The 14976-nt window shown below is 40.3% G+C and overlaps 1 protein-coding gene across 2 annotated transcripts in view; it reads right to left on the bottom strand.

The window, feature by feature from the left end:
• arvcfb (ARVCF delta catenin family member b) overlaps positions 1-14976 on the bottom strand; it is a 346624-nt gene that overhangs the window by 283358 nt on the left and 48290 nt on the right. The gene's annotated exons all lie outside the window — the stretch shown is intronic.

Genomic DNA, 14976 nt, shown 5'->3' with positions numbered 1-14976 from the left:
CGATACTGATAACTTCCTGCTCCTCAAAGCTGATACCGATATATATATAACCAATAATAAACAAACAAACAAAAAAATATATATATATATATATATATGTATATACAGTGTTTCCCACAGGATTTTAGGAGACTGTGGTGGGAGGGTCTCTGACCCTCGGGGTAGGGTGTGTGTGTACATTTTCAAGCCTGGTGTATCTCTTTAGGGCATTTTGAGACCACTAAATGTAATATAAATTGCTGTATGCAGTGTCACCGGATCGTGCCAAATGCAGCAGAATGCAGCAGACAGTAGTCCCGTAGCCTGGTACACCAGACTCAGCGGCAATATGTTCCAATCCGCGGTAAATTTAGTTTTACATGACCAAAAACACATCGAGTCACTAAAACCAACAGTCTGTCTCGCGCTAGCCATGTTGAATATGTTGAAATGTCTCTCGCTAGTTTCTTGTCGCTTAACCGACGTCGCGTCAGCCCGTCGCTGATTGGCCCGCTCCGCTGTCTATTTGCTGTGGCTGGCTCCGCCCTGGAAATTTTTTTCTGCTTAATGGTGGCCAGACTCATACTCTCATAGCCAGGCATGAAAATGGGTCAGGGGTTAAAAAGGTGAGAAGGGTGTGGAGGAAATATGTTCCAGTACACTGTACACCCCAACAAAATATTGAGCTCTGTCGACCCACACTGTGTTTCAGCAGGGCCGTGCAGAGACCGGTGGAGGGGTGGGTGCTCGTAGATCAAAAGGGGCACATGAACAAGTATTTAATACACCTTAAAATAACATAACTTCAATTTTAACCAGCTTTAGATAATAATTTGCTGCGACTGTGACATACTTTAATTGGGAGGGGGCAACAGTGAATAGAAATCAAAACTGTCATCAACACTTTCTGGCTGTGACTCAGTCAGTCTGCCTCTTTTCTTCCTTCAACCTCTGCATCAAAACTTCCTTCCTCAACTTGTTCATCTGAGAACAAACCAGATCAGATGGTCACTGAGCCACCAACAGCAGTTTTCTTAAAACTATTATTTCATTATTATCCATACTTAACAACTCTAGCACCTAATGATTAATAAAGCAATGACATAAAATCTTATAGAAAAATAACATTGTAATTGTGTTTATAATTGTATTTAATACCCGACTATCATTGCAAACTTGTTCTTACCAGGTCTGCTATTCACCCAGCTGATGAAGTATCCACTGCCTTTAGCAGCCTCATCTAACTCCTTTTTTTATCCCTCAATCTCCCTTCCCTACGAGGCATGTCTATGTAATGATATATAAATATTTAAAAAAACAAAAAAACAGATTCCCCGGTGGCTTTTAGTTTTAAAGCTTTCTTAATTTCTTTTTCTCTCAATAACGATGGAGGTAGATTTGTGTTTTTATTATTCGATCAAAAAACAAAGTTGCTTCAATCAAAATACAGTATATACTTTTAATCCCCCAAAAGTCACTTCAATAAAAAAAATTGTTTTTGATTGCAAAAATAAATTTGAGACAAAAAAAGCATTTGAAAACTATTTTTCTTGATTGAAACATTTTTCCATTGAAGTAATGTTGTTTTGCGTTTGGGCCACATTTTGGCTAGGACATTTGTGTCTTTATTATTCAATCAAATAAGTTGCTTCAAACAAAAAAATATATATAAAAAGAAAAACTTTGCACATGTGTCAATCACTGTTTACCAAAGCCTGAGAGGGTTTGAGTAGACTCACTATGAAGCATTTAATAAAGCCAAGCATTTCCTTACTAATTTATTCTTGTTTAAAAATAATTCGGTGGGGCAGTAACATGTTTAAAACTTATCATAATTCTTACATTTTGAAGTGCTTGAAAACCATTTATAAATGATACTTTGGTGAAAAAAGTGAAAAAACATGTCATATATATGTATCTTTTTTCCAATGTAAAATCTGAATAAATGCATTGAACACGCACAAAAAAATGGCGGGGGGGGGCGCTACTTCGCGGTTTTCACTTATTGCGGCGGCTTCTGGTCCCCATTAACCGCGAAAAACGAGGGATCCCTGTATTTCTGAAAAGCTTTAAGAAGCAGGACTCATACCCACCACTCGTCGGGCCGGTGTTGTGCCGACACCGGCCGTCAGCTCAAGTCTCAGCCGAAAATAACACGTCTCAGGCGCACAACAGGAGCGATGCGAGGCGCCCCCCCATCCGAGAGCATGCCGCTTAATTTGACTCAACAGTGTGTTTCTTCGTTTATATTACTGCTAAATACACAAGCTTGACGCCAATTTAACGGGAGCTATTTTTTTTTCATGGGAGATTTGGCTAGCTCTGGCAGTGTTCAACGCAAGCTGCAACGAATGGCAGTAACTTTTTTATATCGCAAAATGTGAAAACGATTGAAACCATTACTCACCAAATTCAATCTGCTGGCAAACACAGGCAAGTGTGTATGCTGCGCTCTGGTCTGCCCCGGTGTGGATAAGGCCTGCTTTTTGTTTTCGCAGCTTTGCAATGCAACCAAAGGCTCTCCGAGCACTCCATGTCACGTAAGGAGTGCGCGCGTTTGGAATAATGGAACGCAGCTTGGGCCGATGATTGGTTCTTGTCAGCGAAGCATCTAGAAGGATTTGCTGACTGTCCAAGTGTCTCTTTTTTAAAGAACCAATTTCTTAAGTGCTCAGTTTACGTACTAAGTTAATCACACGATGATAATAATAATAATAATAATTAAATAAATAAAACCTCCCGACCCCGCCCCCCCCTCCCAAAAAGAATTTCTCCTCGGATCTACGCAATTCACGTAGGTCGCCCTTTTTGACTTCAAAACGGCGAATTTCGCCGAAAGGTGAGAGATTTTCATGCCTGCATAGCACAGCTATGAGTCTGGTGTACCAGGCTAGTAGTCCCCTCTAGTGTTGTATCGGTCGCGAACGATTCGTTCTTTTTGAACGAATTGTTTGGGTGAACGAGACCGAACTAATCACCATCTGCACTGATTCGTTCTCTGAAGGTGGTGCTTGTTCGCTGCGTGGGAGGGCGTTGAGCAAGCGGCAGCGTCTTCTGACATCGCCCACGACCAATCAGACGCCAGCCTCATCGCGGGCAGGGGAGGGAGCGGAAACAGAATCAGGGCGTCTGTCACTCACGTCCACGTGTGGCCAATAAACAGCCAGCGTGCAGGCAGGGGGGCAAGACTGAGTTTTGTCACTTCCCATTCAGTGACTCGGTCCTCCGGTTCCTGACCTAGCTTGCTGCTAACTTGATTTTCCAGTAATGACTATGCGGTGAACGAATCAGAAAATGAAAGGAAATGACTTTGTCACATATTTGTTAACGTGGAGCCTATCAAATGCTGCTCAAACAGACAAAAACACCACACAAATCTAGCGAGCATGGTTTAGAGTAGTACTTTTCTCAACAAACTCGTGACTACCTATGACGACATACTATCAAATTTACAGTAATTTAAAACACGGGTAGCTACGAGGCAAGCAAAAGCTGAGCTGCGGTCGCGTGACGGCAGTGAAGCGGGCAGAGAACTGTCACTATATGGAGGTTTCATGGCAGCAATATTTATCTCATATGTGCACAGAAAAAAAATATTTAGTATGATCACCATAATACTGATTTGCAATGAAACTGTATATACATGTCAATTTTTTTCCGAGTGTTTTTTTTTTCCGTGTCAGAGCGTGTCGGGTGTTGGTTGGACAAATTATGTCAATCCGTCCATCATGTGCTACTCAAGCGCCCAAAAACAACGCACGCGGACACGGGAGATGTCGCAATATGTCTACATTTTTCTTAACAAATTAATGAGAGCAGAAAGGCGACATCGTAAAGAGCTAACAATTATTTCTCGTCAGCATTTGACGATCTGAGATGCGGGGACGACAGGGGAGCTGACCGGATTATTTTATTTATTAATACCAGTGCAAAAATTCAATACGATCATCTTAATACTAAAAAACAAAAATACAACAGAGCGAGATGTAAATATGATGTGTTGGTCGTTCCATATTTAGAAATTAAACTTTCGATGTATTTTTATTTTCGTGACAGCAAGCATGCTGCGTTGGCTGGTAGCAGCAGCATTGTATATGTGATCAAGAACCTGCTAAAGAAAGTCCGTGCGCCCCCGACCCCTACTCCCCTCACAAAAGGAAAATGTTTAACCGTGTCCTAAATCGAAATGCAAGCACGAGCCATGACTTTGAGCCCATAGAACTAGGACAGACGACGCGGAAGTTCTCCCTCGCTTTTGCAGCAGCAGGAGGGAGACGAGGCTGTCTGTGGAAGCAGAATGATACCGCCTGTCACTCATTTCTGAAACTACGACGAGCGGTGCCTGTGTGCAAGAGAGGGAGGGACCAAGCAATGTCACTTCCCCTTCAGTTATACTGCTAAGCGGTCTTTGGTGATTCGTTCGGCAACGTCACTTCCCGTTCAGTAACCGAACGATTCGTTTGGGCGGGGAGGGAGATGGGGGGGGCGAACGATTCGTTGAACGATTTGTTTGAACGAATCTTTTTATTGAACGAACCGGAATGGATTCGTTTACTCAAGTGAACGACAGATCCCGTCACTAGTCCCGTCTATGAGCGCGACCTGTTGGCGCGTGTGTCTGTGTGTGTGCACGTACGGACGCGCGCGCTCTCACTCGCGCGAGTATTAGAGTGGAGTGGGCTACAGCTGTGTAATCGGCTGACTGACGCATCTGATTTTTTTTATTTTATTTTATTTTTTTTCTTCTCGGCGGGGGGGCAAACGAGACTGTGGCGGCCCGCCACAGTCTCGTTCATTGGTGGGAAACACTGATATATATATGTATATTTAGTTTTTGAACCCCTAGAGATTAAAAAAAATTGTGGATTCAACATACATTTGCCATTGACCTAACCAGATTTTTCATGATGACATGAGCATTATTATAATGAACAGAACAAGACAAGAACAGTCTCGACATCAAATTTTGTACCACTATTTATTTTTTCAAATGAATATAATATGAGTCAATCACAATTAATTAGGCAATGTCATTGAAGAGCTGTTCCCTGAACAATGAGCACTGAACTAAAACATAAACCCAACAGGTGTTGTGCTTTGTCATCAGATAAAACATTTGGTGCAATAGGAGAGGAAACTGTTGTGGTCTTGGTCCATGAAACAACTTAACCTGGCAATTATGGGACAGCAAGCCTATCAAAAGGCCTCTCAATAACTTAAATAACTAAAAATAACACTTTAGAATGCAAACATTTGGTAGTTGCCATACTAAGGTTCATCACTCAATGATAGAAAAATAAAGCCTCTAGAACAGTAACAAAACTTAGGCTAGGATTCAAGTAAAGAAATATTTACAGGTAAATGTTTATTAATTTAACTGAAGCAAAAAAAGCACTAAGACTCTTCACAGTATCCAAAAGTAAATAACTTTGACACTGAAACGTTATAAATTTAGTGAAAGCGCATTCCTCATTATCAAATATGGTAGAACAAAAAGCATTAATGGCTTGCCTTATAATAATCCATATAAACGGCAGTGAGTGAGTGCGAAATCCTTATCCAGCCACTGCACCGTCAGACCAAGTATGCTGACAGGAATAACATTACACGTCCATATGTCCGTGGTGAAACCTATATGTGCCGTGCATGGTTGCCGTTCAAAGTATGAAGGAGTGTGGCAGTTTCATTTGCAGCCCTCGCGTCGTCGTACTCTTTTAAAACACCGTCGAATCAATCGTGATCTTTTAAGTGGCTTATTAAAATGTGTTGTAGCTAGACACCTTTTTCCCTCCTCGTGGAACGTTGGCTTTGCGTGTTACAAATTGCAAGTGAAGTGTTTTCCACTGACAAATCCTACACTACTAGTTGATTTGTTAGCGAGCCGTGCTGCACAGTACTGCCGTCGCTTGAGCGTTACGTCACAGAAAGGGAGCGCTTGATTTGTTGTAAAACTCCCACTATCCCAAACCACACACAGTCACTGATACGTTGTACTGGCAAAATAGGAGTGAAAACAAATGCACGCATCCCAATCCGCCAACACCGTGCCATAAATATTGTACGTATATTATTGGTCCTATTAAAAATGTTATTGGATTTATTGGGATGACGTCATAATTCTTATTATCGGACCGATAGTAATCGGACCAATAATTATCGTGTACCTGTAATTTCTTTTCATGGCTGATGGCCGAGTTGCCAAACTAAAACTTATATTGTATGTTGCATTTCAATGTAAGTTACTTTTACAGCATTTCTCAATTTTACTGCATTAATTTAGATTTCAGATTAGATGAAGGTACTGACACATTTTGAAATTCTTCCATTAAAGCAACACTAGGTAACTTTTCAACCTTTATAAAACATGCGTCAACTGACAAGTAGTTGAATGACACCACTTTTATATCTTGATGGGGTCTGTATCGCTTGTACCGGCACTAATTAACCTTGAGGAGGGTGGCAGGAACCCTGCCACACATTAAAAAAAAAGAAACTATAAATGTGTTGATTGCTTTTTGGCATACATCATTTCCCCCTTTACCCATTCATTATAAAGACGGAAGTCAATGCTAATGTTTTCGCGTGAATTCTGCAAGGATGGAAGAGCAACAGAGACAAAAATGTTTGTCTGAGGAGGAAAAATAAATGGCAGCTACCAGGATATACAGAATAAACATTGGCCCTGGCTGGCTTGTACCCCGCCCTCCCCCACACCAACAAAACACGTCAGCGCTGACAAATTCTGGTGCTGTAGGGGGGTTAGCCACACGGTTGCTAACAGTCATATGCTATCGTTTAGCCACAACTGAATTCATTACCTTATTACTTTTCATCCTTCACACAGCCGCTGGAAACAGAAATGTTTAATCCATCTGCAGGCGACCGTCCTGATTTTACAACACTATGTGGATGTGCGCTAATCCCCATGGGAAGCGCAGCGCTAGTGCTCATGGGAAATGCAGCGCTAGTCCCCAGTCTTCCTTGAGGTAAAACACTACCGCTTTTGTCCACCGGCGTGGCTAAAATCGACTAAAACTGTAAAGTTACAAAGTGTTGCTTTAAGAAGCATCTGCAATGTATATTAGCATGACATAAAAGCAGGACGAATATTAATTCCTTTTTAGCTACAAAATGTAGAACCAGATTTCAGATTATTGTTTAGATAAACTGAATTTGATATTAGAATTATTATAAAGGGGGGGGGGGGGGGGGGAGTAAGAAAAGGCGTCTAAGGCAAGCCAATGAGAGCTCCTATAAGAGGTGAAGCTTGGTTAGGTCATATTAGTCCACACAAAGCCTGCACACACATTGACTGTCAACCATAATTGGCCCTTTGCCAGTAAATTAATATGCATTCCCATACTAATAAAATGGCTTTCCATCCAAAAGTTCAAGAGAGTTAATTAAACTGGGGACATTTTGAAAAGGCAACGATTTAAAGTTCAAATGACCTTGATTTGAGTGGAGGAGGCGCTCTTGGATGGATAGGTTCTCTCTTCATTGCACTTCACCTTGCAGACTAGTATTTATCACTCAGCGACGGATGCAATATGGACCTGTTGCATGGTATTAAAAAAAAAAAAAAAAAACCTCTAGAACCTGTTCGACACTGATAATAGAATACTCAAACACAATAACGACATTGTTGGCAGCACACGAATTAATAAAGGGAGATCATTCGCTATACAGAATGCAAAGCAATGTTTTATTATTTGGAGTGTCCAATTAACCTAATTTACATGTTTATGACCAGTGGGAGGAAACTCACTCCCCCAAAGAAGGTGTAGTCCACCACAAGGATGACAGGTGTCTAATGGACTGAATGGTTCCCAGGAGAATTATGGGGAATTCAAGGAGCTTTTGTAAGTGTCGTTTGACCTCACTTGCCAATATGCTGTCAGGCAGTCCACCGTTGCCCACTGATTCTCACCTTGATGAATCATAAAAGCAAGGACTGCGTGATTGCAGGCAATGAAGCAGAGCAAGTCAGCAGAGGGTTGGGGATTTTTGAATCCATGCAGTCCTGCCTTTCATAGTGGTAGGCAAAGAACCAAGTGAGAGAGAATCACAGCTCAGGGGAGGTATTTGAGATAAAGTGATCTCCAGACACTGTGTCAGAGTCTGGCTCTCCTCACAATAATATGTTGCAAGATTTATAATTTCCCCCTCACTCCAAACCTTAAAGTGATTATCTTCTCCAAGGCCAGGCCTCTTCATTGAGCTGCACAGAAGCATATCCAGTGATGTAGTACTGCCCAAGAAGAGCCAGCAAAGTAGTTCATTCCCAGAAGACCACAAAGGAAACAAGACATGACCTGAAGTTGGGAACCACTTTATCAGCTGACAAACTACTTAAGTAAACTTTTTTCTTAAGCCGCCACAAGCAAGATAATTCTCCGAAGCAAAAAGGGGAAACATACTTTAGCAACTCTGTGTTCTTGTCCAAGACACTAAAGAGGAGGGAGACAATTAGTCAAGCTACCACAAACTTCTGCTCCCGGCTCCCGGGTAACGAAACTGGTTGTCAGCCGGTAACCAGCCAAAAGTTTTAAAGGACAAATACTTTTAAAAAGACAACATGGTGTTTTGGGGATTCAAGACAATATCCTTAATTTCAACAGAGAATATTGTACTTCATGATGTAAATGAAGTTCAAGTTCCTGAAAAAGCAATTGAGGGCATACAATAAAACTGTATTTAAAATGTTTGATTTTATAATCTGGACATTACGTCATTTTTTGGTTGGCATTTCCTGTCACAATGTTGGTCAAATCATGTTTTTTTTTACTAGAGGAGTTCCAAAAAAACGATTATTACATGCATCGCGATTCGACACGTGATGATTCGATTACGATTCATAAAGGTTATAAAATGATGATTTTCCCACATAACTTTATGACAGCCGCTCGTAGCGGAACAGAATTAAAGACACGTCTGCCGCCTGGACACCTTTAACGGACGCACGCACAACATTATAACGGATGCTGCCTGTAACTGAGCGAGAGATTTACTCCTTTTCAAAAGACTGGAAAATACATTTGTGTATGATAGGGTAGTACAGTATGTATGAGACTTCTGTGCGACCGCACAGTTATTTTTTAGAGCGAGAAGGGAAGAGCGATAGTTCGTTGCTCATAGTCTTTCCGATGTCCAGCTGTAGTTTCAAGTCATGTCAATTGAAAAATGTCCTGAGTGTGTTGCTAAGACCCGTGTGCGTCTATAAGAGGTGAGTACACGAACCCTCTTGTACTGTTTAGCCTTTATTGTTGTTGTTTTTGAGGTGGTAATAGTTCGCGCAGAGCGCTAAGCTAATTAGCTAATTCACTAACGTGTATTTCATATGCAGAACGTGTAAAACCATGATTAAGTACAGCGGCAACACAACAAACATGCGAAATAGTACAGAAATCTGTGAAAACAAAGTATATAGGTTAAAAGAAGTCTTATTTCTAAAGACACTTTGTTTCCAGAAAATGTGGAATTCATTCCACCTGTGTAAATTTTATTGTATTGTTGAGAAAAATAAGTACTCCCGTTAAAATGGTTAAAGTTTTTGCACTTTCTTGTAAAAATAAATAAATAAAAAAGCAGCTTAAGGGCAGCTTTTTGTTGTATGGGCATGCTTCTATCGTTCCGGTTGAATCATTAGGATATTTTAAATAAATAATTGACAAAAATTTGTTTGTCTACTTTTTTAATTAGTAACGATGCATCGATAATCGTGATAACCGTGATCATCGTCAATACCGTGATCATCCTTCAGGAATCGAATCGTAGCCCCCTGAATTGTAATCGAATCGAATCGAATCGAATCGTGGGGTGCCAAAGATGGCACACCCCTATTTTTTACAGAGCTGTGGAAGCGTTCCCGATGTCGTAACTGCAACCAATTCAAGCTTATCAAGACTTTATTTAAGCCCAGGCGATCCAAGAGAAGGGTGCCGAGTTATTAACTTGCTGGGCGCAATTCAACACCTCTGCCACCCTGGTTTTAAAATCCCCTACGTTGTGCTGGTATTTCAGTGTATTTGTTTTGTTGTCTTATCAGCTCTCTGTCTACCGCTTAGGTTAGTATTATTGATCCCCGTTGACCTACTGTCAAGGACCCATTGTGTTATTCCCCCTTTCCCGCGATTGCGTGTATTTTTGCTTGTATTTAATAAACCCTTGAACCCATCCCTCTGTTGTTTTTTGCTTTGAGGTACAACCTTGTTTCCACAGTTAAACCACATATTTCCAAAGATGGTCGATTGACTCTGTTCCCCGGCTCTACGATCCAGTAGCAACTTTAATTTCGTTATGATTTCAGTTTAATTTATTTACAACATGCTATGTTGATAATTGCGATGTTTGTTTACCGCTTTTCGTCTTACTGCGAAGAAGGAGGAAGTGACCATCGGCCCGCCATGATATTTATGTCATCAGCCATTGTGGTGTGACCTGGGAATTTAACGCTTGCTTTCACATACGCCTCGTCCCGGTACTTTCCCGGACATTATACTAAGACGCGACCCGTGAAATGTCAGCATCGTCTCCGTGTCAGTCAACCCGGGAAATTGCTTTCACATACAAGGGCTACCAGTTTAAATCCTAGAATTTTAACAGTGTTTTGGCATATGTGAAAGGGGCTTAACTTGTCCAAAGTTGTGTGTGAATGACTGTCACCTGCGATTTACTAGCTGCATGTCCAGTGGGTTGATAACAAGCCTAAAATAATAATAATAATAATAATAAAATGGCAGAATATATTGCAAGTCACTATTGCATCAGTGGAACTGTCAACCCATCAGCATTTTGGTCCTTGTTGCATCCTTGTCACAATTATCATTAATATTTGGAGAATAGTATTGTACGCCACTCTCATGTAACTTAATCTCAGTAGAATTATGAATTATATTTAGCTACCAGTCTCTGACCATATATGGAATGTAGGGGAGACAAGTGGTTGGGAATGGAGTGGCATTAGTGAGAATATGATCGATTAAAAAGCAATTTGTCTCTCTGCTTAATAAGCCAGACTTAAATGGTTCAGACCAGGGATGGGCAAACCATGAGAGCTGTGAGAGTGGTCAGGGATGCGTGTCAAGCTTTCGCCATGCAATACCGCCTTGTCCTACCAGCTGACTTTCACGCATGGCTTACACAGAGAGGACAGCTCCCGCCCAAAATGATGTGCTTGCTCAACACCTGCTAAAATTGCCCATCTTTTTGATCTCCAGTTGTGATACAACTCCTGTGTCTGTGTTTTGAATCCTTACAACTGTGAGTGCATGAAACCAGTTGCGTGTTCCTGATCCGAAGCCTTACCCCGACTGACATTTGATTCCTCACCCCTATTAACTCAATAAAGACGACAGCTAAAGAAGCTCTAGCAAAGCTTACATACTAGGGGTGTGACAAAATATCGAATTGGTGATATATCGTGATACTTTGGATCCCAAAAGGTTACCGATATGCTCCTGTCAAGAATCGAGATATTGTTTTAAAAATAAACATATGCTTTTTCCCATCTTCCTTTGTCATCGGTCTTTTCGGGCAAATCATTCCATATTTTAAGACTGTCAATGATTCTTTCTTTGGCCAAACTATCCCACATTATGTAACTGTCAATGATACCGATGATGATGACGATAAAATATTTCATTCATTCAAAAAGGTGGCAATCAAAAAAAAAAAAAAAAAAAAAGAAAAAGTTCATTCAAAACCAGAGCATTCACAGTCATTCTGTCCGATTTTCAGGGCATTTACAGGTCACTTGCTTTTCATTTTAGGGCATTTTCAGGTCATTTCCTGTTGAGTTTGAGTCACTGCCTATTCATTTGGGTTATTCCCATAAAATACCCCAAAATCAACGGGAAGCAACTGAAAATCAACAGGTAAATGACCTTAAACGGCCCAAAATTACTCATTGCCTGGCATAGGCTGCAACTGACGGCCTTATACGTTCAATCCGTTTGAAGTGGGAGGTTCAAATGTAGTTCAAATGGATTGGGCGTCTACTAATGATGAACTCATTCCAATTTACAGCAGAAGCTTGTTTTTGTGTTTATTAGTTTTTTTTAGAACATCCTAGAAGGATTTCCTGACCAATGTATTGAAAATCGTTGTATCGCTATATCGTCAGATCATCGTTATCATGAGCTGTGTATCGCAAATCGTATCTTATCGTGAGGTACCAACAGGTTCCCACTTCTATTACATACTGTACCTTTGCCTAATTTTTTGGTCACAGCTGGTAGGCATGTTGGAGAGGAGCGGTCAGAAACGGATACATTATTAAACATGACGAACGATTTGTCAGACTTGAAAACAGAAGAAGGAACACGATGAATGAACTCACTTAACTTTTTTTGGTTGAATACAGTGTTGTTTTTGGCAGCCCTGTTAATTTTTGCATTATTCTACATCTTGTGGACAAAAATGCCTATTAGTCATATTCTAGTCATTAAAAACAATAGTCATAGTCATAAAAAATGTGCTCATCTTCGTGCAGTATTAGTTGACGAAATCTCATACAAATTTCATTTAGTATTAGTAGGCAGTTAGTCCAAATGTTTTCGTCTATAAAATGCAAAAGGTTTAGTCCAAAATTAAATTAGTTTTCAACAATTTTGAATGAACACAGAGAGACGAGCACATATTGTAGCATCTACAAGGACAACAACTTCTTGATGATAATACACTTACAGTAGTAGGAAAAGCAGTACATTATTTTCACTTTAACTTAGCTAGAATCTACAAACTGTATGGGCAAAAAAAAGTCCTCCGAGCATTTAAGAGGATGCTCGCCCTTCTAAAGTTGATGCTAATGCTAACGCAAATACTAAGCTAACACGATGAGTTACATTTAGTGTGTGATGCTCACTCAGTACAGACCTATAAAAAGGTGACAATGTTAAAAAAAAAAAAAAAAAAAAAAAAGGAACCAACAAGTTGCTATCAAACTCTTCAACTATAATAGTGTCTCAGTTAACTCTATGGCTGCCATTGATGGCGCTCGACGCCCAATCTATTTAGACTGGGAGGGTCAAACGAACGTTCATTCATTCGAAACCAGAGCATTCACAGTAGAGCTGGGAATCTTTGGCCACCTAACGATTCGATTACGATTACGATTCAGAGGCTCCGATTCGATTATAAAACGATTATTGATGCACCCCCCCTCCTTTTTTTTTTTTTTTTTTTTTTTTTTAAATGTTTTGTATATTAGTTCCAAAATTGTTCAAAAATACTCTCAGGCTAAACCAAACTACTATTTCAGTATCAAGTTAACATATAGCAGTAAATAAAATATACTAAAATAACAGTAAATAAAAAAACTCCAGTCCCCATTCTGTATCAGCAGCTTTAAACTACAATTAATTAATTTAATGTTGTGAATCAACCGTTAGAGTTGTTAAAATTGCTCCCGTTATTCCATAATTTCCCTTTTGTCTACTTTCGACATGTGAAAGTTTTAAAACTATTTTAAACATAGATTCAAGTCAATATTTTACCGATTTAGGAGTATTTTAGATAAAAAGTTAATTAGGTTTGCTTGGAAGGTTCGCTACAACAGCCTTGCAGGGAAGTGTACTGCTTTAAGATGGCGGCCGTTTACTAACGCCTGCATCTAGCTTTTTGTAGGTGTGCTGCTCACGCTACCGAATCTATATTGCATCTAGTCCTATATAAATGATATCTACCGTAACATTATGTGGATGTACTTTGTAGCAGCTTTTCGGCAGCAGTCAGGTATGTTGTTTTTTTTTTTTTATCTCGTGGCATGAGTTGAGCTAGAGCCGTGAGTTGAGCATTGGCATTACCCGAGGGGCCGGGTAATGAGAAGCATGATGTTTAGCTACTCTCGCTCCGTTCCTCATTGACAGCGCAGCGCGCTGAGTGTGTCATACTTCCGCTTTACTTGGCATATTTCAATAATCGGAATTTGGATGTTTGTGAATCGTTCTCGAATCTTTCACGGCCGAATCGCGAATAATCTAAGAATCGGAAATTTTGCACACCTCTAATTCACAGTCACTCTTTCTGATTTTCAGGCCATTTACAAGTCAATTTCTGTTCATTTTAGTGAATTTACAGGTCGCTTCCTGTTGAGTTTGAGTCGCTGCCTATTCATTTGGGATTTCCTGGGCCACTTCCTGTTCCGTAACCCAAAATCAACAGGAAGTGACTCATAAAATGCCTCGAAATCAACAAGGAAGTGACTCCATATCAACAAAGTAATGATCTGAAATGCCCCAAAATTACCTCGTTGCCTAGCATTGGCAGCCACTGATGGCCATAGACGTTCAATCCCTTTGAAGTGGGAGGGACCACCCTCCCAGTTCAAATGGATTGGACGTCTACTAGTGGTAAACTCATTCCAATTGACAACAGAAGCTTGTTTTTCTGTTTATTAGTCGTTTTGTAGAATATCTCAGGTTGATTTCCTCACCAATGTAACGATAATCGTTGTATCGCCATATCGTGAGATCATTGTTATCGTAAGCTTTGTATCGCAAATCGTATCGTATCGTGAGGTACCAAGAGGTTCCCACTCCTAACAGCAACAATGCATAATCTCTCTTGCCAAAGATAAGAAAACAAATCTTACCATGTGTATCCAAACAAGCACGACGGAGCACAGCTTAGCTTGAAAAACATCCTAAACTCCGATGAGGAGAGTGAGGAAGAGGCGCAGAGTGAGATGTGCCAAACACTACTATGATGAAAGCCGACGTAATCCACATACAATATGAAATAGTCACGCATCGTGAACATGACAGAAACTATGTCACATATTTGTCTCGTCTTCTCGTCAGACGAAAACTGGCACTCGTCTCGTTATGTTTTAGTCTCCCGAGCCACATTTTTAGCTCGTTATCATCAAGAAAAAATTGCTTGTCAACAAAACATTTTCGTTTTCATCATTTTCGACAAAAACAACACTGGTTGAATACACAATACACTGGTCACGCTGTAGTTAAATTGAATTTCTTGTTAGACTGAATGCTGGTT

The sequence above is a fragment of the Corythoichthys intestinalis genome, chromosome 3 (genome assembly GCF_030265065.1).
Source record: "Corythoichthys intestinalis isolate RoL2023-P3 chromosome 3, ASM3026506v1, whole genome shotgun sequence".
NCBI classification, from domain to species: Eukaryota; Metazoa; Chordata; class Actinopteri; order Syngnathiformes; family Syngnathidae; genus Corythoichthys; species Corythoichthys intestinalis.
This window is presented reverse-complemented; position numbering and strand designations above follow the sequence as displayed.